General features: G+C 34.9%; 1 protein-coding gene across 5 annotated transcripts in view; it reads left to right on the forward strand.

Moving 5' to 3' along the window:
- Window positions 1–26,288, forward strand: part of ZCCHC7 (zinc finger CCHC-type containing 7) — a 118,023-nt gene that overhangs the window by 20,895 nt on the left and 70,840 nt on the right. The gene's annotated exons all lie outside the window — the stretch shown is intronic.

Genomic DNA, 26,288 nt, shown 5'->3' on the forward strand with positions numbered 1-26,288 from the left:
AATTATTCCAAAAAGAAAATTTGTTGTATTACTTTTTTTTATACTGTTGCAAAAAAGCTTAAAATTTACTGATTACTAAGAATAACTTTACTGAACCTTTTTTTCCTTATCTGACAAGTATCTTGATTTTTTTTTCTCAATTGTGTTCCTTTATCACTACTACAATTTCTGTATTCCTGTAAGCAATAATCTTTGTAAGCAGTAACTTCGTGTGTAGGTGGATTATATGCTCAACTATACTTTTGTCCTATTACACATCTGCTTAGATGCTTTAGAATCTAATAGCAAAAACCTAAATGACCTTACTGTCAAAATTGGATAAATAATGTCAAAGTGGATATTACTATGTAAAACTTTATTGTACATAGCAGTATGAACATGACCCAACTGTTTAAAAAAGGGTATTCTTACTAATTGCAAAGCAGAACAGTGGGAAGTTTGTTGTAGTTGTGGGATTTTGCTTATGTTTTTAAGAGTGACCAATATATGAAGCCATTATTTGTAATTCATCTTTTCATATGTAATTATCATACTTTTAACTTTGGGTTTGCCAATTGGAATAAGAAAAGAGAAGCAGGATAGAATCAGTGACTTTGTGGTAGCACTGGATGTTATATGCATTCTGATTTGAAATGGCTTTCTGCCATTGTATCTACGTGACTGACCAAAACAAGCTCATGAGAACTTGCTCACAAGGACTTGCTAGGATGAATCGAACTGTGAAACAACTGAAGTTTAAATGGCTGTTTCCTTTTTTAAAGGACCTGGATAGTAATTTCAATATTTCTGTTTATGTGTTATATTTTTAAATGGTATGCTTGTTTGCCATCAATCAGGAAATACAGAAATTCCTGTTAAGGGTATCTAATTCAAGGATGAAGAGAAGAGGAAAAAATATTTATCCATTCTGAATGTGAAACTGAGACAGTAGTCAATAAAGTCTTTAGAGTTTGTTCTCCAAGATGCAAGTTTATTATTGTAATTTTTCAGTTTCTAGAATGAAATATCTTGTAGGACACCATTATATATGTGAAATATATATATATGAAAAATCAGAGCCAGTTCAAACAATTCTTATCAAAGGAAAAAGAAGGATAAGAAGAAAAAACAAAGTGACATGTAGGAATCATACTGTGACATAGGTATCATATTCTTTTAGCCTGCTTCCTCACACAAAATCTTTAGTTTTCATTATCAAGCTATGGCATTGTATTTCAGTGAACAGAAAAATAAGACAAATGACCATTAGGACAAGAGCATAAATATTACCATTGCTTAGGATTGAAAATAATGGACAGATCAATCAGTTAATGGAATTGAGTACGCAGATGAAAGTTTTGAACCTCCATACTCAACTGCATGGTTCAGGCACCTTAACTCTAAATGTACTTAGCATTAAAACCTTGATTTTTGCAGCGTTTTGCACTAAGCAGTAAAATACAATTTTTTATGTTTTTTAAAAAATACAGTTCTTTATTTTGTAGCATTGTTTATATGTAGTAGAACAAGTAAAGCAATATAATAGAATTATAATAATATAATATTGCTTCACTTGTTCCACTGCATCTAAAACCAGTGGTATTTGATATGTTATCACAGTAATTAAAATCACTAATACCATTCCTCCTTCAGTGATTCACGGGGAATGCTTTATGTCCTAGACAACTCACATCACAGAGGCAAGAAGAATGGTGCAAGATAGTTTGGAGATAAGTATGAAACCTATGAAATCATTAATGATTTAGGAATATGTACATGATTCAGAAGTTAAGGGTATTTTCCTTTTAGAAATTGGGAATGGAAAGGTCTGAAAGAGTCATCAGGAAAAGGAGAAAAGGGCTTTTCTTAGATAAGCCAGAGAGATGTGATGCTTGCTAATATATATTGTCACAGATTTTATTTAATGAAATTCACCCCTGCTTTTATATTATGAAATATTTCTATTTTCAGGAAAATCCTTGTATTTATGCATCTGTGGTACCTCTAATTATACAAACATTAAATAAAAAAGCATTTTAGGTGGTGTGCTTGTTAAGAGGTACACACTAGTTATTTTCAAATTCAGACATAAAGCAGGTAATTTTAAAAAAAATACAAAAAACCCAGTTGTATTATGTTGTTAACCCAGAGATTGCTTATACTGGTAAGTCCAGCTGTATTCTGTCCTAGACCAAAGTATCAATAGTTGTAATGCACTGAAAACCAGGTGAAATGAATTTGCAAAAGAATTAGCTTCTTGCATTTAAATAATCTTCTTAAACCAGCAAAAATGGAGAAATGTAATTGCTAATTTATTTTGTTCTCATTTTCTGATGCAGAAAGATGAGATGAGTTTAAGCAGGAAATGATGTTACAGGATGTGTATTGCAATACAACTGTAGTTAGGGGACGATTTATAGCTGGAATACCAGCTTTTGGGGATTTTTCATTATTAGCACTTGCATATCAAAATCTACTCTTTCAAAGGTAGTTTTATTACTGTATGAGGTAGTTATCGTGTGAAAACTTTGCAGAAATTACATTGTGACTGTTGTGGCTGTGCATGTCAAATAGGATCTATCAGAGCATAACATTTAAAGCATAAGTTACGTCTGTTATTTCTTCTCCATTTTAACTCATCTTTTTTTTTTGAGAGAGAGGGAAATTCTTTAATATATATCAAGATCTTTGAATAAGAAAAACAAGAAAGAGATAAAATTCTTGAGTGACTGCTAGCTATTAAGAACATTTACAGTACTGATGACTACTGTGTTTAATAGAGCAGAATTCCTTTTCTTTTAAGTAACAAGTAATAAATTCATGAGTAATCCTTATAAATTTTGGCACAAGTTATTTTGAAAAATCACTGGATTTCAAAGATATCTATGGCATTTTTGAGAAATTTAAATTGGATATCTTTTTTGAGAAACAGGTTTTAGATTTGGAAAGATATGTTAACATGTGGTATCAGGTTGACTGTTTTATTCATCTGTATAGTACAGTTTTTACCCTCTGTGATTGAAGATAAATCAACAGTCTGAGGAATGGAAAAAATAATAAAAGTTATTGTTGGATTGTGTAGGCTGCTTAACTTTTCTTGAAGGTTTCTGTTCAGAGTCTTAAATCTGAATATTTAAGGCATAATTTCACTTCTGTGTTAGAGATTTTGAAGTAGGGACATATTTGATGAGATAAGAAGGATCCAGCTTTAGTTATCAAACAGAAAAGGACTAACATGCAGGAACAGTCACTTCAAGTATTCTCTCATCCCTCAGGACCATAGGGGAATTTGTAAACCCGCTGCCCTATTTGATTAAATTCTTGCCATAGTTTACATTCTCTTGCAAATGTTCAGTCCTCTTTTTGAATTTCTTTAAAACAAGATTGTTATTGCTTTTATGTATTTCAGCATTGTAGCATTTTACCCTAGTTTGTTGGTTAGATTCCTGTCCTTTAAACTACTGATAATTTTCATTAAGAAAAATGAAGACTGCTTTAATGAGAACCCATGGTAAATTCTGGTAAGTGTTTTAAGAGGTGCAAAATGACATCTAGGCTACTGATTTTCCGTGGTTTCTGATTTGCAGATATATATATATATATATAACCTTCTGAGGCGTTTCAGGCATCTGAATAATAAATGTAAACATATTGGAATTAGGTTTATTTTACTTGCTTTTCACTGTTTTCTTGAAGTATTCTGTGGACTGGCAAGTCACCATATTGAAAGTTGTCCAACTTTTCTCATGCTGCTTTTCTCTCAGTCTTGAATCATTTAAAAAGCATGCCCTTGGTTACCAAAATTTATGTAGTAGATTCTTCCTGAATACTGCTTCCTAGCCAGTGCTTTACACAGCTAACATATTTTAATTACGTTTTCCTAGGTATGCTTGTAATCTTACATTGAACTGTCTGATTATAACAAGTTCTGCTTCTTTCATTGTGTATTAGAGGTTGGCAAAACTAGAAATTGAACATAGCAGATATAGGAAGTGATGGCTGGCTGACATAGCAGGATACTGTAGTCAGTTGCTTCCCAAGTATACTATACTTATTTTTGCGATAGAATTCTAAAAGAGACAAAATGTTATTTCCAGTTCCTCTAGTATGCTCTTTTTTTGTGTGTGATTAAAAAAACATTAACTTATTCCAAGTCCAACAAGCAAGTTCTGACATCATTGAAAGGACAGAAAATAGCCTATAGTAATCCTGTCAAAAGCTTTTCATTTCTGTCCTTTTCAGAGTTCAAATTACTCTGCTTGGCTTTTTTACTGTCCCCCCCCCCCCCCCGCCCCGCCAGTAATCACATGGCATAATTTAAAACAATAAGAAACTTATCTTTGGAATCAGTGTCTATTTTGGCTACAAATGGAATAACTGGAAAGATACAATACAATTTTTATTTAATTGGAATCAGTTAAAATAGTATTCATTTAGAGATTCTGATATTTTGAAAACTATGATAAGGGCTAGAAAGCAACCAGCTGTTTTATGAACTCAGTAGTCTTATACTGTATATTAGTTATCACACAAAACCCCCCTCAAAACCCCCTCAAAACCCTACTCTATTAAATATCATTTTGTAGATACAGGTTATTTTCTTGGCTCAGGAATCTTCTGCTGTTGAATTTTTGAAGTAGTGTTGCGTATCTTACTGCTGACATTAGCACTGCATTTAGACTTGATTCCTGATGTGTGATGGGTGGAAACTAAATGCTTTTTAGTCTAGCCCTTTACTTCAGGGCTCTGGGGTATTCTAGCTAGGCATATGAGCAACCCCTGCTGGAGGCAGGATATGGAAGTAGTGAATAGCGTAGACTAGGCAAGGACTGCCTCAGCTGTAAGTACCTGGAAGGCAAGGATTTGCGTAGGTGAGTGGAATGGCAAAATACTGAAGAAAGGAGGGAGTAGCCGGTCTATAAAGTCTGAAGATTTTTCACAAGCAGTATCTTTTCTTAGCCATCTGAGCAGTGGATCAATGTTTGAAGTGATTATATCTATTTTGCATTAGCTAAAATAGCAGCACATGAGGTGACCTAGCCAATGAAAAAGCCTGATGGTCAGATATTGCAAGATGATGTGGAAACAAAGTGCACATTCACTGCCTGTGGAAATATGAGCTCAATCCCAGCAGGATTTATCAGATTTGGCCAGAAATTTACCAGATTTGCTAGAACCAAGCTTGCTTTGGACAACTTGAATCTGTCTGCACCATGCTATCCAGAGCTGTAGTTTTAGGATGGTTAATTGGGCACAGAATGCAAATGCATAGACTCTACTTGTAGACTGCAATACTACAGGGGGTTAATAAGTCCTCCTGAAACATGGAGCACAGCAGAAATATCCAAGTGACTCTACATCAAGCTCCATTGTGCTATCAGGGTTCTTTAGCTTGATGATGACCTGAAATGGCTGTACTGCCTAACTGGCTCTCGGATGTTCACCTATTTCTGTGCCTTCTCTGAATACATCCTGGCAGTCCAGGGCTTTGACTACTGACCATGGGTATCTGCACTTCTCGTGTGGTTAATTTGTGATCTTGGTAAGATGTTCAGTGGTAACTGGAAGTTAATTCTGTTATTAGGCTGAAGATGCAACACTGTATCAAGCCCATCATCTCCCAGTTCTGTCACCTATACTGTCTCATTCTACATGGAATTCTTCTTTTATTCGGGCTTGGTTAAGAAATGTGTAGTCATTTTCAATCACATGCCTTTGGAAGCTTTGTTTGGTCTATCTGGTTCTCAGGTATCCATGAAGTGCCAGACTGGTTATCCCTTAATCTCTGAGTGATAGATGAAAATACGATTTGAACTTGAATCTTAAAGATTTTCAGTGTTAGGGAATTTAGTCTGTTTCCTTTGGATGTTTAAAGTATGCATGTGTGTATTGCTAATATCTCATCCCTAAAACGAAGAGATGGATAAATATGTAAACATCTAAATTTCATACCTCTGTAAAATTGTAAATGGAAGAATGTCCTGCTAACAGCCATTCTATCATTTGGCCAAATAAATGAAGGCAACTCAAGGAGTCCTGCTATTAGACTCAGACTTGGGGAAAAAAAAGGAGACTTTAGTGTTACAAATGGAGATTTCTTACTTTTGTTTACCTTTGAAAAGCAAAAATCCAAATGAATTATTATCTGATGTCTTAAAAATCTGTTTTTCTTGAGGAAGAGCATCTCTTTTGCAGGGACCTAGTGTTGTTAAATAGAAATGACCCTGCAGTGCAGAATATCCCTGCAGAATAGGTGTAGTTTTAGGGTTCCAGGACAGTAATTCAAGGAAACTTAAGGATTATATTACCTCAATAGTTAACATCCTACAATGCAAAACTTCTCAATGCATTTGTAGCGGGCATCACAGAAGCAGCTTGGAAACTCATGCAGACATTATGGTGGTATTTAAGACTTTAAAAGAAGACATGCACTGCCTAGAAGACATGTTCTACAGGAAGGTCAGAAATAATTGATGTGAGTTATTTTATTGAAATTCTTTTACAGGATGGATTTTGAGTACAAATTGAGACATTGCATTCTGTCTAAAAATGTTACATTTTAGGTGAAAGTATGTTATGCACCACAGACTTTCTCACAGCCCTTCTGTGGATCGTTGTGGTAAGAAATATTTCAAGAACCAATGCAATAGGTAGTATTTATGCATTGTTGTAAAAGAAGCAGAGTGAGAATATTAGGTGAAACTGAACAACTTCTCATTTGTCTATAACTATGACAACTGTTTTTGTACTAACTTGACAAAATCCTGTTTGCATGCTGCCTACTCCTTGGTACTGTGATGATTTTTAGTGGAATCCAGTTCTCCCAGCCTTCCTGCTCATGGCTTGAGTAGTCTTCACCATCTCCTGAACAATTGACTGTAATTTGTTCTTGCTTCAGTCATAAGTAGTTCTTCCTGTATTGTTTCCTCCTGTAAATAACTGTTTCTCTTTTCTCCGAACCAATTATGCTCTGCTAAAAAATGAACTTTTCAAAATGTAGGTAGGAGGAGGACATAGAAAGCTTCTTAGGGAATCTATGCCTCTAATCCCAGTGATGCAAACAGACGGGTGAAAGGTTCAAAATCGTGGCCAGGGAAGATTAGCTGGGCAGCAGAATAAAAGATGGAGATAGAGCACACTGTGTTTGTCAAGGTCGGAAAAGAATGTGTTGCCGTCATCAAGATGGTAGATGCTGAGCATCTGGACAGCAAGTCTATCTTTGTGGATAGAGGGGAAAGCATATTGTGTAAGTAGTACCTGGAAACCACCGGTAACAATTAGGCATAGCTTGGATATCTGGACACCCAGAGCTCAGAATGACATCCAGCCTACTACCAGGACAGCAGTACTGTGCACAAGCAATTAAGAAAGTAAATGACTTCGGAGTGAAAGGTGGTGGAGGGAAAAAGCTTTGGGGTGGGAAGAAAGAGAATACCTGTGTATTAGCTGTGAGCTGATGGCTAGATAGCCCCTAGAAGGATTTTATAGTGATAACATGATCTGGGGGAGAGAAACAAGACATATAACTGGTTGTGAGTGTTCATCTTCTGCCCTTGGCCTGAAATGTATCTTGCAGACCCCCCTCAGGTAGAGTCTGTCAGACTCCTAAACTCTTTTTTCTCAGGGAACTCCACACCCTGCAAAGGTATCTGGCCAGCAAAGCTGCTGAGCACAGAAAGTGCCGTGTCTCCCACTTTCATGACATGCAACTAAAGCTGCTGCGGGGAACTGAGAAGCAGAAGAGAAAAGGTGAGCCATAGCCCACTTCCTCGTTTAGCTCCACTTTCTGGCATCTGATTCTCAGATGTTTCACTTCAAATTTTGTCAAGGCCTTGCACAGAGGATATACTTTAGTTACCATAATTTATACAATTTCTTCTGAGCACAAGTCAGTCTTGAGGGTCACAGAATAGGGTCTCAAAGGATGTGAGTCAGATACCTGTGCTGGGGAAACTCAGATTTATCCTGACATCCTATATCATTGCCTCAAGTCATAGTATCACAGGAAATCCTCCCTGGAAGCCAGCTAAAGTAGCTGTTGCAGTTCTGTTTGCTTTCTAATTTATGGGGCTAAAAGTTTATCTTTTCAGTTTGTAGTGAGCTTGGATTGAGATATTTCTCAGGCTGATGCTTGTGCTCTTGCTTGTTCATCTGACACTTCAAAAAAAATTTTGCATTTTTAACAGCAAGGTTTCCTTAATTCAAGCAAAGATGCAGAACACATGGACCTAAATATACCTCTGATTCTGTGTGTGTTTGTTTGTTTGTTTTAATATACTTTGGAAAAGATTTTTAATAGTGTGCTGGTCTTTTGTAAAAAACTAAATTTAACTATAGAAACTATAGAATTAAATTTAACTGTAGAAATTACAATTATTTCTACAGCTTCACTCATCTCTTAGAGTTCATGCAACATCTATGTAACAATAAACTCAATTTACCATGTAATTCTAGGAAATACTCATTTGCCATTTGATTTTTTATGCTGTCTTGATCCCTTCAGTCATTTATGAAAACAGATGATGCACTCTTAGTTATACTGTAGTAGCTGAGTATTCTGAAAACTGTGATTAACGTTTTTTGTCAATTTTATTTCTTCTCCAAGCATATATGAGATGAGGCACTGAAGTTTTGGTAGCTAAACGTTAGAAAAGAATGATCAACCACTGCTTACAGAAGTGGGAAAAAATTCGAAAATGTCACTCATGAAATGCACTATTTTTATTAGTGTAAATGGCAAGTGTAATTCTATTGTTCATGTAGGCACAATAGCTACGTAAGTTGAGTCCTGCTAAAGTTATGCCACTCTACTCAACATGCAGTTTGACTTTGTAATCTTAAAAGCTTTATTAAATACACTGAACACAGACTTTTCCTTAAAACAATTAAAATAGTAATTTGAGCAGATTTAGGTTCAGGTTTTCATTGTAACAGTTCTTTTAACTCTCCACTTTGCCTCTGCTAATACTGTCAGAAAAAAAAACCTCTGGTGCAACAGAAAGAAAGTTTGTATTTTTTTTTTTTCCTCATATATACCCTATTATTTCAGCAATTCTGCCTACCATAATTGATGTGAGCCAATACAGGTAAATGACAAATGCACCATAAATAAAAATCTGATAGTTTCCTTCAGGAATGGTCCAAGGACAGCATGAACTATTAATTTGGCCAATTGGATGAAGTTCTTATTGTTTCATTCTACATTGCAGAGTTCCCCTTAAACCCAATACCACTGGATTTTTAGATAAAATCCAATCTATAAAAATGGAACTGGGAGGAAAAGGATGGGAGGAGCTCAGAGGGGGCCTGTGCAGTGGACAGTGTACGGGTTTTAATGAATGGCTTTTATGAAGTGATGTACTTTCAGGCTCAGCCATAACTGTAAAGGGGGAACAGTCGTATACCATGCAGAACTTTTCTCTAAAATCTTAGGAGTACCTTATTGCTGATTTAGGATGGTCAGACACAGGTTCTAGAAGCTAAAGGACTTAATTACGGTAAGTTTCTGGTCATTAGCGTTCTTCCTTTATTAAAAAAAGAAAAAAAAAAAAAAGCTCCTCTGGGGAAACAACCTTTCCTATCCAGCAGGATTTAGGTTTACATTGTCAGCTGGAGTTAGGCCATTTGTTGTCATAGTAGAGTAAGTGCAACTAAAATACTGATACACACAGTGTGTGTGTGTGTGTGTGTTTTTAACAGTTTTGAAAACAAATGCTGCAATTCTGAAAATGAAGCATAAATATGAAAGCCATGCAAAGCATATAATATGTTTACCACTACTTTTCGATCATCAATATCGAATCTTCTCCTGCTCAGATTTCAGTAGGCTGCTTTAGCTTTTTTGCAATTTGGGCATGGCTTCTTAGTGTGTACATCTCAAAGGCATCTTCCCTGATTTTCCTAATTAAAAAAAAAAAAAAAAAAAAAAAAAAAAAAAAAACAGCACAACATTGCTGTTTATTGCTTGGAAATATAAACCAATCAGAATTAGTGAAGCAACTCTAACATAAGAATTCTTTAAATAAATAAATCATAGAATTTACTAGCAGATTTTTCCAGTTGCTGTTAATCAAAGTTGTAGTTAATTTTGTCATGAGTACGTCAGTATCATGCTGTGTAAAATGTATTTTCAAAAGGTACTTCCTGATTTTGGAATGGAACCAATGTCACAATGCAGTAAATACCAAAGAAATTAGAATATATGCAAAATTTGCCTTGTGCAATATTGCAAAGTATGCAGATGTATTAAAGTTTAAAAACTAATTGCTTTGAATTTTAAAATTAATTATTCCTTTTCTTTTGTATGTGGGGTTACATCACCTGGGCTTTTACATCTGTAATACGTAAAAGCTTCATCAGCTATTCTAACTACTATAAAAAGGAAATTTTGTACAAAAATAATCAATGTCTAATGTGGGTATAATGTTGAAGAATCAAGTTAAGAAAAGCATTTTTAAAAATGAATGCTCATCCTTAGTAGTATCTTATATTTGTTTTATAAAATTTATTGCAGTGTTTTCTTGCAAGTTATTCAGTAATAACCAATCTATGTTTTTTAGAAAAACTATACAAAAACTATGTTATTACATAATATATCTTACCTCAAATTTGGATTATATTCCAAGTTCCGGTTCTAAAAACAATCTGAGTATGAAGGAAACAAATTTGGTGATGTGAGATTTTTAGTTGTTCTAACATATTAACCGATATGCTGAAATTTGAAGTCAGGTGGACTAGAAATGAGTTCATATTCAGAAAGGTTGAATTCTCAATGTCTGCTATTTCCTCCTGGCTACAGCTAGGTCTGCAGGCACACTTAGTCGACTAATAGGCAATTCTAGCTTTATAGAGGGATTAAATATTTGTTTTTCTGAATATAACTTGTGATATTCAAATGTTTATTGGACAATTTACAGACTTTACATTCATTCAAGAATATAATGCTGTTCAAAAATTTAGTTTCTACTATGTACATTTAAAATTTTAACATTGATATGCTGTAATCTGGACATACAGACTAGATGTATCACAGTGCAGGTAGGAAAAGGGATGTTTGTGTGTGACCCATCTAGTGTATGCATTTTCCTTGAGCTGTAGGTTTCTGATTTTGCTCTGTAGTTTGAACATGGTAGATTTTTTAAATTTATTTTTAATGCTAGGACAATCATAGAAATAACTAAGGCTAAAGAAAAAATTGAAATACTTGGAACAATGAAAATCAGTGTTAAGATTGCCCAGGCATTTAATTAATAATTTTAATAGTGTGCAGTGAATGAGACAGAAATACCAGAAAGGCTTTGATTCAGCAAAACAGTCAAATGTGTTTAACTTTGAGTGTATGCTTATGTCCTCTAGCTTTAGGATTATTCTAGTTTAAAGTTAAGCACAAGCTTAAATGTTCACTTAATTGTAGACAGGGCATTTTAGCCTTATTTGTGGGCATATACTATTTGGAATTTCTGTAGTGTAACTTTGGATTATTAGAGGGTATCTAACAATGCAATGAGAAATACTTCAATTCATAGTTATTCTGAATGACTGAAAGAGATGTGCACTCATTGGGCAGTAATTCTTAAAAAACAGAATATTTACTTCATTCACCACATTCATATACTGCATACTACATGCTACAGGACCACCATGGAGTGGTCCTGGCATAATCATGGGTAGTCATATAACGAAAAATTTACTTCCTTATAATCCACATCAGGCAATGTAAAGGCCACATAGTCTTAAATTTTGAGAGATTTTTGATTGCTCTGTTTTAAATACTAACGTTCATTTATGCTGCTTTTTTTTGACCTAGTAAATTATTTTTAAAAATTCAGCATATAGAACAGAGGCACCCTATTTTTTTTAGCTGTTGCTATCAAATATTGGTCCACATAGCACATGACCTTGTTCCAGAACAGCTGCTTTGTCAAGATTATTTACATTTGCTGAGTTGTATTAATAGCACCTAAAATATATAATACACTTTGGATAATGCTTGTTTTTCTTACACAGTTTGGTGTATTTGATACAGAGAGATATTACTGAAATCAGAAGGAATATTGTAATGATGTTTTTTTTTCTAAACCATTCCTGTCCCAGGTTGATATATATGGTCCTGTTTCTTTAAGACAGATAAACAGAGTTTGGACAAGAACTTCCTCAGCTGCTGAAGAGTTACTTTTCTCACTTAAAAAATACTCATATTTTTGTCAGCTTTTCAGCAACAGTTAAAGGAAATCTAAATAGTTTAGTACTTTGATTGTATCAGGTTGCCTGCCTGAGCCCTTACAGCATGAGTTAGGTCGTATTTGGAGAGAATCTTTTTAGCTACTACCAACGATTGCGCAAGAGATTATGAACATCATTAATAGCCTTTATAATACATTTTGCTTTAGCATAAGAAGCCTTTTCACCAGAAGATAGGTATAAACCTAAGTCTAGGATCCTGTGACATTAGAGTGAAGTTTTTTCTTCTGGAAAATACTGTATTTGGTGAAACAGCATTTAATTTCCCCTTCAATAAATAAAAAGGCACTTTGCTTTGTAAATGCAGCCAGTAGCAGCAGCAACGACAGGGTATTTCTCCTGTGGCTTCCTACCTTATAGGCTGCATTTTTCATGTAGTGTATTTCTGTAAATGCTTGATACTAGTTCAGTTCAAAGACTAAGTGGTCACTATTTGAGCCTTATCTTTGTAAAACTCCAGCTAGATTACGGATAGGCACCAGATATTTGCAGGTGGACCTAATCCAAGCAGGCTGTTTAAACCCCGGCTGAAGTAAGGAAGTAAATTGTGGTGTGAAGACTGTGTAGATAAATGCAGCATAGAATATGACATATGAGTTGATCTTAACAAACCCTGTTTTCACCACAGAACTTTTAAGAGTTTGTGAGTATAAATTTTATAGTAAAGATTTTAATTTTTTAGTCTGGGAGATGCCACACTGTCTAAACTAAGCTAATGTAGTGTTTAAAATATGCTATGGTAAATTATTATTTGTTTGTTTTTTTAATAGAATTTATTTTAATTATCTAGACTAGGTTCCTGTGGTGAAATCCCTTCCAGAAGACACTATATTGAACTACAACTACACAGTTAATCTTTTGTTGTCCCAGGAACATTTCTAAAAAAAAAAAAGAAAAAAAAAAGGTGATGTATGAAAATAACTCAGTTCTATTAAATACCCAGAAGGAAAAAAAAAGCAGAAATGAATCTTAATTATTATTTTGCAAATCATTACAGGATAGATGAAGCAACTGTACAAACATTCTGCTTTAAAACCAAAATTTTGACAGCCTTTCACATGTAGCCCATGTTAACTGGCACATTAAGGTCTCTGTCTCTTTTCAGGTTATAAGCTTATTAAAGAGAATGTCAAGTTTTAGCAGCATTCTTAAAGAGTGCTGGCATTGTCTGGCTGAGGAGACCGAAATGCTCTACAGAGCTGTGTGCTGTAGAGTATGCAGTGTGTACATGCTCCAGCACTGTGCAATAATTAAAGATATTCTTAAGGACAAACCAACACAGTTGTTTAAGAGTTTGCAGCACAGTTTGCACCATAAAAAAGTAGGTTTATTTTTATGAATAGTGCTGCTACTCAGAATAATACTCTTTAATATTCTGGATTAACAGTGTTAAGACAGTTCGAAGTGGTCCTCTGAAGTTTGCAACAGAAGAGTCAGAATTTGTAACATACGCTGTTTTTGATCTGTGCACTTCCTTCAGTGTCAGTACTTCCGCATCTGTAGCTAACCAAGAGCTTTAAATGCTTTAAAACTAGAAAATTGACGGTTTTCCAGATGTGTGCTGTCAGCTTCCATTCATCTTAACATAAATAAAAAAAATCAGTTATGCATAATTTATAAATGTCATGCGTAAGACTATATGGATCTCGTTTTAAAACTAAGATGAAAGATTCACTTCTGGAATTCTGCTTTTAACAAAATGTTTTGGGATGCTTCCTTAGACAGTCAGTAGTTGAACTCTGTAATTCATCTTTTTAGGTATGTGCTTTTTCTGTCACAGCAGTGTTTATATAAATAAATGATCATGAGAAAACTCCGAGTCAGTACGTTAATACTTCAGTTTTTAAAAGTGGGTAGACTAAGGCCTGGCAAAATCAAGTAGTCTGCTGGAGTTTACAAAAGTGGTTGCTAGCAGAGCCAGGAAATGATTTAACAAAAAAAAAATCCCTTTTTATCCCACAATGATATTTTACATTTTTTGTCTTTTTTAATTCTATTGTGGTAAAATTACTAACGTTTTTCACATTATATCGTGATCTCAGCATATCCGGACATACTACCTTATATTAGCATGAAGCACATAGGAGAAACTAAGCTATGTAAATCTTTATTGACTTGTTGTGAGAAAGAGGTGGAGGATTTTTTTTCTTTTTCTGTCAGTGTTAATGGTGTTTTCATAAAATACGATGGATTTATAAATATGTTTAACATGTCTTTCCTTTTTTGTCTTAGTTCTTTACTTCTAACTTGCAGGTGCAGTCGCTGAACAATAAACTGTATGGTGTGACAGGTAAATTTCACAATTTACCTGCCGTAATAGTGTGCTCTGTACTGCCATTCAATCATCTCAGAATTTTACTTGCCTGATTAGTTGAGTGCAGCAGATTTTCAATTTAAATGTAACTTCATCTGCTTGATTAAAAATGTAACAGAACATTATCTGTTGCAAATAAATTTCAGAGGAAGAGATGATTTTGCCTGTTTAAAAATAACATCTGTTTATATTGGCTGGGAGCAGATGATTAATACCTCTCTAATTTCGAGGTTTACCAGTCCAGCTCACCTGTCTCTTTGCATGGATAGCTGAAATTGATGGCTGTCGAGTATAAACATTTACCTGTTGATGTTTATTTGATGGATTTCTCTTTTAAGGATAATACAGAATCCCATCATTGGGCATTCATTTATTTGCTGCTCATCAAGATGATTGGCAGTTTTGCCAGCAACAAAGAAAAAGGTTTTCCTTCTTGGCACATGCAAGAGAAATTTACTTCTAAGTGCCTTATAGAAGAAAACAGATTTCCAAGACTTTTCACTTCCAGCATTTGTTTTAGTTGTGTTGAAGGGAGGCTTAAGGTTGGCATGAATTCAGTGGGACATAGTGGGAGGTGGATTTCTGACAAATAATAGGGCAATTGCGCAGCTGTTTTTCATGAAGTGATGACTTGTTTAAGCTTCAAAGCAAAAATCGGAAAGTGCTTGCAAACATGAAAGGCATGAACAGTATTAACATGAAAGATTAAATCTGTGAAAGTATCAATTCAGTGAGGAAAGAGATTTTTGAGGCATGATGATATTAATAATTGCAGCAAGAAATTGAAGCAATGTTAAAGCAATTGTCAAGGTGTTGGAGGTATTTGAGCCTAAGCTGATCCTGTTTGTTCTCAGGGTTGTTTGAGCAGACTGATTTACAGATGGAAATAGAGGGGTGCTAGAGCTTATTTTTTTCTACCTACTTCACACACAAAGGCACTTCTCTTTCTCTCTGTGAAGAGCAGTCCATCCTGGCACATGATAGCAAAAATTGCACTCATTCATAAGACCTTCTTTGACATCGTCATATAGGAGGGAGTAGCCAGAGGAACATAAAACTGCAGATTTCAGTTGCCAACTGTAATTCATCTCCAGTAGTATATGTTTGTTCTGCAGCTAACCTCTCTGGTAAAAGTAAGTGCTGTAAAGTAAGATCTGCCAGAGAGTTATCACTATGCTGACACACTGCAGAGATATGTACTCTTCCTATCTGAACATGCTTTTTCTTCATTGTTTCAAGTTATTTTTAGTTGTCTTATGCTCACCTACTAGGTGACTAGTTAAAACCTGAATTTTGCATGTCCAAAAGATTCAAAAAATCATAATTTCATGATTTTGAGTAAATGTAATAAATTAGCAGGACTATATGCAGAAATCAGAATTATGACTGTAATTACAAGGAGCATTCCAGGTTTCTTTAGGCTCTGATGCCTATTTCACAACAAGCATAACATATCCTTTTTTTAAAAAAATAAAAGCAAAATAAGCAACATATACATTCTGCCTCCAAGACTGTATCTCAGTGATAGTAGAGAGAATCAAGAGAACTGATTTTTTTACCCCTAGTTTATGAGACTGGTTGTCTCATCTGACTGAGTGAGCCTGGACAGATTACCTCATTTCTCTCTTAATTTCCCAACCTGTAACACATATATAAAAATAGTTGCCGAGCTTTTTGAAGCATTTGTATTTTATGACTATCTCATTGGTTTTTTTTTCTATTAGTTGAAGACGTGATTTCCTCAGATTTTTTTCTGAAAAGGCACAGAAACTAGAGATCATGGAAAGGTCTACCATGATTTAATCTTGCTGTGGTCCTGAAAGTATGGAAAAGAAGATTTATTTAAGAAATACAGATCTGGACATATTTAAATTAATTTGGTATTAAGGTAGCAGAGCAAATACTGAAAAGTTTTTGTCTTTTCTTTAGCTAAAACTGTGTCATGCTTTACAGTACACATACTGAGGGCACCATCCTCTTAATATATCTAAGTGTTAGCCAGAGGATAGTGGTTATGGCTTCTGTTTAGCCATGGTTGAATTTAATGCTGGTGAATTTTCCATAAAATCTAGAAATTACTTTTTACCACTGGAAGAAATAAGTATACTGATGATCAACTCCTTTCTGTATACTTTTCGCCTCTCTTAAGTTCAAGGCTCAAGGTAGCTAGCTCACAAAGCAAAGTATTTTTCCCCACTTTCTGTGAGCAAGGCTGGATATCTCCAACTTTTCAAGATCAGATTGCATTGTTGTCACAGCATAAAGCCATCACAGCTCTATAAAATAATCAACTGCTAAATTTCCAGTATAAAAGTTCTGGATGAGGTGTGAAAATACCCTGTCCTCACATCGTCTAGGTCCTAATCCTGTGTTAAGTGGGGTCCCTTGTCCTTCTTCAAACAACTTCTTGAAATCAAAAGTTAAATATAGCTTATCTGTAAATTTGTTTTCTTTTTTTTCCAGCTATCGGGACATCTTGAAAAATTATAGTAGAGTCATAACTTCCTGGGTTTTTTTTCAGTAGATTTGAGTGGTCAAATACTTATTTCAATAAAAATTAAGCTCTGCTGTATATTGCTTGACCTTCATGTAATTGAAATTGGTAGCAAAATTCTTGCCTCACTGCTGCTGGATCTGTCCCATAACTTTACCTTATTCTCTGACAAAAAGTAATTGTAAATTAGGAGAGCGGCCATTGTTATGCAACTTTTTCTTCTAAATATGTTCAGGAATTTCTGGTAGACCTAACTGAACATGTAAATTTGTTTATTCTTATACAAATCTGCTCTCTTATACAAGTTTGTGTGAAGTAAGCTTTTTCAGATCTAGCCTTGATATAGTTAGAGACCTGTTTATTTATCAAATTCAGACATGAATGCCATTTATTTTATACTACCGTGAAAACAGCAAAATCAAATCTGAAAGATTGGAAAAAAATGTAATTTAAAAAAATTTTAATTTGTTTTTCATTTGCCAATATTGCAAATATTGAATGTTGTGTGGTAAGTGCATTAAAAATACAAAAGAGTTCTTATGCCGAAGGCATGGAAATAAATCTATTAGATTATTTTCTTTAGTATAGTGTATTTCTCTTTATTATATATGAATAAAAAAGTTATTGTATTTTTAGATCTGGAAACTTGAGACTAATGCTGGCTATATGGAAAACAAGGGAGGGTGCTTCAGAGGATTTGCTGAAGTTGTACTATTGTTAGTCTGTGAGGTTTTAGAATGCTGTTTCAATAGATCTAGATGACCTCATCTTTCCCCGCTCACTAATCCACAGCCTCTATTTTCATAATGTCTTAGAAGAGTTTATTTAAGGAAACTTGCAGAGCGATGATGGTCAATGCTTTACATAAGTCATAAAGTCAAGAGTTAAATAAATATGTCCAAGTTGCATTTTGTATACTTAATGGTGAAGAAAACATTACAAATTTGCTTTTTGAATGAATTTTTATAATGTTTTAAATTTATGCAGTGATGTTAAAATTTAAAGCAGCCTCATACAGCCTATAACCAGTACTCTTAATATTTGTGATTCGACTGTCATTTTTTTTGAAATGTGCTGACTTCCTTTTTCGGTCAATACTAGACAAGCGGTTCACAGAATCTTTCCATATGTCCTTGCTCTTTCATTTTAAACCTGTAGAGCACGCTTGTAACATGGTAATTTTTTGTTTGCTGAGGTAGGTAAGTTGTTAAACCAGGTCCCACTTTAAGTCAGGTCCCAATGCCTGATTGGCGGCCGGGTTAGCGGTACGTAAATACTGCTCTTGTAACGCTTCTGTTCTTTCATTGCAGTAGGTGTTGGTTGAGCAAACTCTTTGCTGTACGGACTTGCAACTGCTGTTTTACAGTATTGCCATTAATTCTATGAAGGAAATCCAGGGAAATCTGCTCTCCAGGGCAATCCGGGGAAGTATACTCTCATATTTTCAAGAAAATTTACACGTTTTGGAAGCAAATAGAGCCAGTTGCAGACTACCAAGAAGATAATATCTACAATGTTTCTTTTCAGGCCTATCTGTTGTCCCAGTGTCTTTCTCCAGCCAGAGGGGTGAAAAAAAGCGTTGCTGTACGATCAGTCTCTGTTAACCACAGATGCGCATTCATGAATGCACAGATGTTGCATTCAGCGATGCAACAAAATGCCCCAGATGTAGCTTCTTTGCAGCAGAGTCTCATAATACTTTGAAATCTTTGCATATATTTCTCAAGTGAAAGACCACCTGACATAAGTTGTGATTGTAGTTGGGCAGAAGTGAAAAGCAGGACCAGTCGTTCTTTCAGTGTTGAGTCTTGTCACTGCGATTTAAGGAAGCCCTCTTCTTTTATTGCACACAAGGCATGTAGGTCTCCGAGCTTCTGGTAATAATGCAGGGGCTGTTTCCAACTAATAATACCTTAGCATTTCAGCACCCTTTGAGCACACATACTGCACTGGCTTCTGCCACTGGACTAGCCCACAGAGGACAAATTCCTCCCAGAAACAAAATCTGCAAAGTTCGTGTCCGCTAGTTAGCAAAAATACACAGTGGTACAGCTTCAGCACGAGGGAGTTTTAAATGTGCTGGATAGACCTGCAGTTGCTCAACAGGCTATATTTACATAATTTAGCAGCAGGAAATGAGCATATACGATACTTTGTCACAAGGAATTTTAAGTTGTTTTTCATGTGCCAGTGATGGAAAACTGAGTAACAGACTTGAAGAAGCATTTGTCTCTGGGTACAAATTGCAACCCTCTTTAACGGTTATTAGAAGAATATCATGTCACCACCTTTGCTAATTGAAAGCTTTATTCTGTTCATGGCACAGAGAGGAGATAATGATGCACAAAATCTTCGCTTATTTATTTTTTTAAGTAAACAGTAAACGGTAGCCACTTGCTACATTGAACTACCTGCAGAAATTAATTGCAGAGATAGAAAAAAAAAATCAGACCAGCAAAAATATTTTATGGTACTACTCAAAGCACTATCAAGGTAGCTGAAAAAAAGATGTGTTGGGTTTGAAGTTATTTGACCAGTCATGGAGCCATTAAATAGGATTTGGAGGTTAAAAAGCAGAAAAGTGACATTGATTAGAGCCAAATGCTTTACTTATTTGTCATGCCATCAACTTATAAAGCTGTTAGAGTTGCAGTCAAACTATGTTGGTTAGTTAGTGATTGTAATAAACAACTAGTTTGAAGCAAAGGAGGAATCCATATTGGTATGCCTTTCACCAGGTTTAGCTACATCCCGAATACCTTATAAAGTCTGAGACTTGCATTCTTGCTGGCATCTGTTTTTCTCACCTCCTTTTCCCTCCCAGCCCTTTTTCATCTCTTTCTTATCCCTCTTTTGATTTCAGTCAGAGAATCAGATTCAGCTTGCCAAGGTGATGACATTGCAGTATTGCACTGAGCTCCTCTGAACAAGAAATGCAGATGAAAATGATGTCTTAAAAACTTAAATGGTACAGTGTTCCTGGCATTTGTAAACTGTCTATCCTTCCGTAGCAGCGAAAGTGCCAGATACTGTACCAGAAATAGCAGCTGAAGTCTGTCAAGACACAATTCAACTGCTTTCAGACACCTCGCAAGCAATCTAGTCTTGCCTTCTGTAGTGATAACTCTGTATTTTGTTCTGAGTCTTGTTTGTCCTGCACAGGCTGACAGGGCAAAAGTCTTTGCAGCACATTACGTCGCTGTATTGCAGTTCCTGGAAGCTGGGCGCTAGTCTTTCTAGTCTGTGCAGTATCTTCTGCACGCTGGAAGTCAAGGCTGGGATTTGCAGCTCTAATCCCTTATGTCCTTACAGCTCTGTGTGTTGCTGCAAGGGGTGTTCTCTGTGTGCCAGTTAAGACCCCCATGTGGAGGAAGATGGAGAGCAAGAGGCAGCTGCCTGGGGACAAAAGTGACAGATGTGTTGCAGTAGCAGAATTATACATTCTTTTAGGAAATGATTAATTCCATGCTATTTTGGAAAAAAATTAAAACGCTTCAGACTTGGGGGGTTAAGGAATTTGAGATGAATTTGATAATTCACATGTTCAGAGCTTTTTATTTCACATTCTGCAGACTTCAAATTGTATTTTCAAAGTTATGACTACTGACATTCCTAATTTTTTAAATTGAATTAAAGTGTTGAAGGGGAGGTGAACACCATATATAGCATAATTCATGGCTGCATATCTCAGTTGTGGTAGGCCTTGTTAAATGTCATTGATGAAGCATTTTTCTGGGGATTTATTTCTGTGATACAGTTGTTTTTTAAAGTACATGAATAAGATACAATAAATGTTTACATGGTTTGAATTTCTGTTGTTCAGCATACTTTTCTAGGATTGTAAAGTAAGAAAGTTTATACTTAAATAATACACATCTATAGATTATTGTGTGTATCCTTTCTTATTTTACAGATTGTATCTGACATCTGAGGAGACTTATTTCTCTTGCTGTTTTCCTTATAGGCTCCTGTTTTTAGTAATTCTAGGAAATTATGGAGATTAGAAGAATGGCTGTAGTCTTGAATATTTTTAGAAAGTAATATTACTTATTTCTTCAAATAGTTCTACTGGTAATAAAAAATGACTACCTTAAGACTAGGGTTTTACAACCCTTAGCTCATGAAGCTGCGTGATCTCTTTCTCTTGTATGTTATATTTTATATTGCCTGTTTATATTATTTAAGGCTTGTTTCTTCAATACTACTCTATTTTTTTTTTTTTTTGGTCTAAATAAGATTCTTTGGATGAAATTAAATTACTTCTGGTGTTTGTCAGAAAGTTGCAGCTTTCCAACTTCAAGACTTAAAAACCTTTCCCAGGAGGCACGGGTATTGCTTCTTGGCTTCACAGATTTACATTAGTTTCTGTATTACTTAGAGGGGGATCAGGAAAACTCATTCGTCCATTACCAAAAGCTGTTTCTAAAATTCCAGCTTGCTCAGTTTAGAACCATCACATCAAACAAAGACACTTTTTACATAGCAGTATTTTAATATAAGATTTCACCTTTTCTGTTTCCCTAATGTCTTGGCACAAACAGAAAATAAGTTTTCAGTCAGGAAAACTACAAACTGAAATTATCAAAAATACATCTTCAGTGTCTCACAGCTTTCTGTAAGAAGTTCAACAGTTAACACATATGTGGCACTGGAAAGCCTCTGTAGGCATGCTGTACCAGCATTTTCCTATTCCTATAAATTGCTATTGTTCTTAGGCCTGACCTTTTCAGATAACTCTGTCCAGATTTTCAGGAGCAGGAGTAGCAGGATTGTTCTAAATATTCATCTTCACTCTTTGTTCTTCCAAATATGCAAATCTTTTTTTTTTTTTTTTTTTTTTTCATTTCTTGCTCACATACAAGGTACCACGTGAAAATCCATAAAAGGAAAAACAGAAGCGGATCAGAAAATTACCCATTTCTAAGGCTGACAATGTTTGCAGAGTAACTGATTCCCAGGATAATCAGAAGGCATTGCACTTAATAGCTATGAGAAATGAATTTTCATAAACTTTTTATCCAGAGCAACTGGATTCGTCTATGCAGTGTAAATGATGTTATGAAAATGTAAAGTTCATTAACAAGCTCTGTATTTTTTTATCCACTTGAATGTAATATAGAGATTATATACTGTAATAGGATTTATAACATTATACTGTTTAATCTTTATGGTTTTACAAACACATCAAGTACAGTTGGCAGAAACTAGCATTTGCCTTCAGTGTGAGGGTTCTGCAACCTATGGAAACAAGCAACAAATTTTAACCTTTTCTTTAAATTGATATTAATAGATACAAAGCATTCTCTGGAAACTATATAGAATGTAACCCAATGGATTCAGCATCTTACTTTAAAAGATAATTTCGTACCAGTTTAGGGGAGATTTATGTCAGATGCTGAGTATATTTGTATTTTCATTTTGGCATTTCTCTATTGTTGTATGTTTCATACTTAAGGATGTATTTTTAAAAGTGACTTTAAAAGTATTCTATTGGGAAAAGAAAAGACTGTTTCTCTTGAACGGGAGAAACAGAAGTTCTTCACAATATTGCAGTATGCTATACTACATGCTCTGGGAACAGATCAGTTCTCATTAGCAGTCTAAGATACAGGTAAAATGAAAGCAACAAAAATTTCAGAAAGTCTTTTGACCCGAATGTGTACAGTAGTACAATATATTTTTTTAATGTGTATGAAAAGCCCTGTTTGTTCACCTAGACTTAGGCTTTTTAAAGAACTGATAGAAATTGTGGCAATAAGGAAGAGAATACCTTTTCCTGATCTTCTACCCAGAATGATCTACACTCCATGAGCTTTTGATTTTTAATATACAATATTATTTAATGATCTAGAAATGTAGATACCTATTTTGCAAAGTAAAAGTCAAAAACATTTACGTATTAAGAAAATGCATAAACAGCATAAGAGAATACTGTCTGCAAGTTGGCTCTCTGAGAAGACCACTCTGTGTCAGTAGTTTTTCTGCTTGCCCTGTATGTTTAACAGTAGCATTCCAATAACTGATTTGAAATGGAAGCCAGGTCTCAAGCCTATTTTAAGTTTGCAGGACATTTAAAAAATAAATGTCTTTCATTTTCTTAAGCAGCTGGTACAGACAATTGTCAGAGTCTGCCAGCGTAGCTGAACCTCTGGAATGACAGTTCCATGTTTCTATCAGAAATGTTAGTTTCACATTGACTTACACAATAACTTTTCCTCTCCCTTCTCTGAACCGTATGTTTCTCAACCAGCTCTTTTCGTTGCTAAAAGGAACGTTGAGGTTAGGCTCCCCATATCAGAAGAAAACTATTTGGAGATCGATAACCAGAAATAAAACAGGCATGTGAGCAGCACACCTTCAGGAAAGATAGCCATTTGTCAATAGATGTCACCAAATAAGTCTGCCTAAACATCCTTTTCTTTTCCTTATTCTCTATCTAGATTATCTTACAAAATGTAAGCTTTTAACTTTTGGGTTGTTCCTTAGGATGCATTTTTGTTTGCACAAAATAAACTTTGGATGCTTGTGTATGTGTTCAGTGAAACTGAGCAGAGAACAGTAATTGTGCTGTATTACAGAATTAATCCATTTAGTCATGGGAAGCACTGCATTTTTTTCAGTGTAACTTACCATTTTAAGGAATTTGAACTTAAATTTAGAAGAGAAATATAATTTTAATAACAATATTGATAAACATGTTTATGTGCTTCTGTTGGGGGGGAAAAAGCCTGCTATATACTTACTTTCAGAAGACATACATATATATGTGTGTGTATACACACACACCCACACACGTATCTTGCTATACCACTTTTATTTTGCCTTTCACTTGAGTTGTAAACTAATCATGCTTAATTTTTTCTTTTTTACTCTCCTTCAGTATTTTTTACTGTCTGAGGTTAAAAATACAGCATGAAACCATTTGTTTACTGTTTGTTAAAACTGTTTCCAGTGAAATTTGAAAAATGATACTAATATGCCTTCATTGGTCTCAGGGTTTCCAAGTGAGTAGTTTTAGAAACTGCAGATAGTAAATGGGTTTAATTGACCAGAATGAGTCTTTGAAACTGCCAGACTCTGCCTGGAGCTTGTCTGTGAGAGCCAGTGAGGTGCTCTAGGCCACTTGCTCTCAGTGGAGACTGTCAGTAATCAAATACTGAAATGCAAATTTAAATCTTATATATGTTTAGTGGACAAGCAGTAGCTTAGAAGTGTTTCTTTGGCAACAGAGTAGTATAGTAAAAGGAAATCAATGTGTGATATTTCAAATTTCATGGAAAAATCTGATGAATAACTGGATTTAAAACTACTGATACTTGTAATGATTGAGTCTTATTCAGAGAAGTTAGTATATTAATTTTTCTGAGAGGAGATTTTGCTCATTTTCATAACTATCTTCTGTTAAAAATGATAACAACTGTGAATCTATCCATTGCCCATCCCTGGAATAAAAAATCATACAGATTTTAGGGCCAGCATTCCTTGAGCTTGTTCAATAAGGTGTTCCTAAATGTACAACTGTGGTGAGCATGCATCACAGTAGAATGCATCTACCAGATCCAGCAGGGCCTGGCCAAGGCTATCTTTTATTTATAGGCTCTGCAGTCTGTCTGTCTTCTGTATTTTATTAAAATATACACTATTCATTCTCCATCTTGGAAGATATTTCTCAAATTTTTGCAGTGGAGTTACATGAGACTTGTTTATCTTGGCATGCTTGACAGAATGTATGATGTGCGTTCTTTGTGAAATATGCAATATCTATCTGCACTTTTTGCTCATTTCTTTAATGCATCTCTTCATTCTAGGTAACAGAAAAGACTTCTAATGATAATTTTTAGCACAAGTTGTGAAATTAAAAGGGGAGATTGCAGTCAGCCATGATTCCTTTACTGATATGTACCTGTGTTATCATTTCAGTTTATTTACAATTTTATCTTGCTTGATTTTAGGAAAATATTAAAAATTACAAAATGTATGTTAGAAATTGTAGCATCAGAAGTGTTTTAAGACGATCAAATTGTATCAGTTTTTGAATGCTGAAGTATTTGATGCTGAAAACTGTTTCTCAATGTTAGCTGTTTTCCTTTTGCAGTTCTAAAATGCTACAAAAGTAATAGGAAATTATTGAAAATATATTAATGAATATATTTATCAGCTAGGATAAAGCTGGTGGAGTCATCAGTTTGCCCACAGTGTTCCAGTCCCTCTGAAAGAGTTAATTAAAATGCTTTTAAATTTTGTCTAAGTTACAACTAGACCAGAGCAATGTAAGAAATGAGGAACTCTCAACTGACAATTGTCTGCACCAGCTGCTTAAGAACTCTCAAATTTTTCTTTTCCTATACCGTGTGCATTGTTGACATGCAAGAAGTTGAACTCAATTTTTGTATCTGCTTGTCAAATGTTTTGTCTTCCCCAAAATTAAACAAAAATTTTACTTTTTTTGGGGGGAGGGCAATTCAATTAACATAGTTTCATCTTCTAAGTATGACACCTCCCCCTACCATCTTTATTGCTGATAAAAATAAATTAATTGCAATTCTATAACAAACAGTCCTGTATGGATTATTTTTTATTTTCTGTCATGTTCTTGCCTGATAATCTTTCTGTACTCTTAGTTAACAGTTTCATCCTCTTGAGAGTTGTAAGATGGTTGTAAATATTTCATCACTATTTGTTGTAATGAGAATCTGAATTGAAGTAGGTGCGAATTACTAATATTTTAGGCACTTAAAGTTGTGTATGCATTTATACTTTTAAATATTACCACCATACCAGATATAAATTTGCAAATATATTCAAACAAGATATAGGTGATACTTTATGGTAAACTCAAGTATGTATTTATTGCTGTTGTTATTGAGGCCTCCATTAGAGACAATGGAAGGGTGATGATAGGAGTCTATAAAATAATGTGTATATGGAGAAGATGACTATTTAAAAAATTGATCGCTGTCTCTTCAGTACAAGAACGTAGGAAGCCTCAAGTGTAGCTGGTATTCAAAACAAAAGTGCTGCTTCAAACACATGTCATTAAGCCATGTAATGCCACAACATACTTTTGACCTTGCTGTCTCATGTGTTCAAAAATTTATCTGGAATAATTCGTGGATGAAAGTGTACAAATTGAAGGGAATTAACAACGTCAGCCCTACTAAAGAAGTGTTTCAGCTGCAAGTAGCTGAGGGCAGTATGAGCAATGAGAAGACTTTTCTCTAAATACCAGCTTTTGGCCATCATTGGAGACAAGAGGTAGCC

This window comes from Rhea pennata, chromosome Z, assembly GCF_028389875.1.
Source record: "Rhea pennata isolate bPtePen1 chromosome Z, bPtePen1.pri, whole genome shotgun sequence".
Taxonomy (NCBI): Eukaryota; Metazoa; Chordata; class Aves; order Rheiformes; family Rheidae; genus Rhea; species Rhea pennata.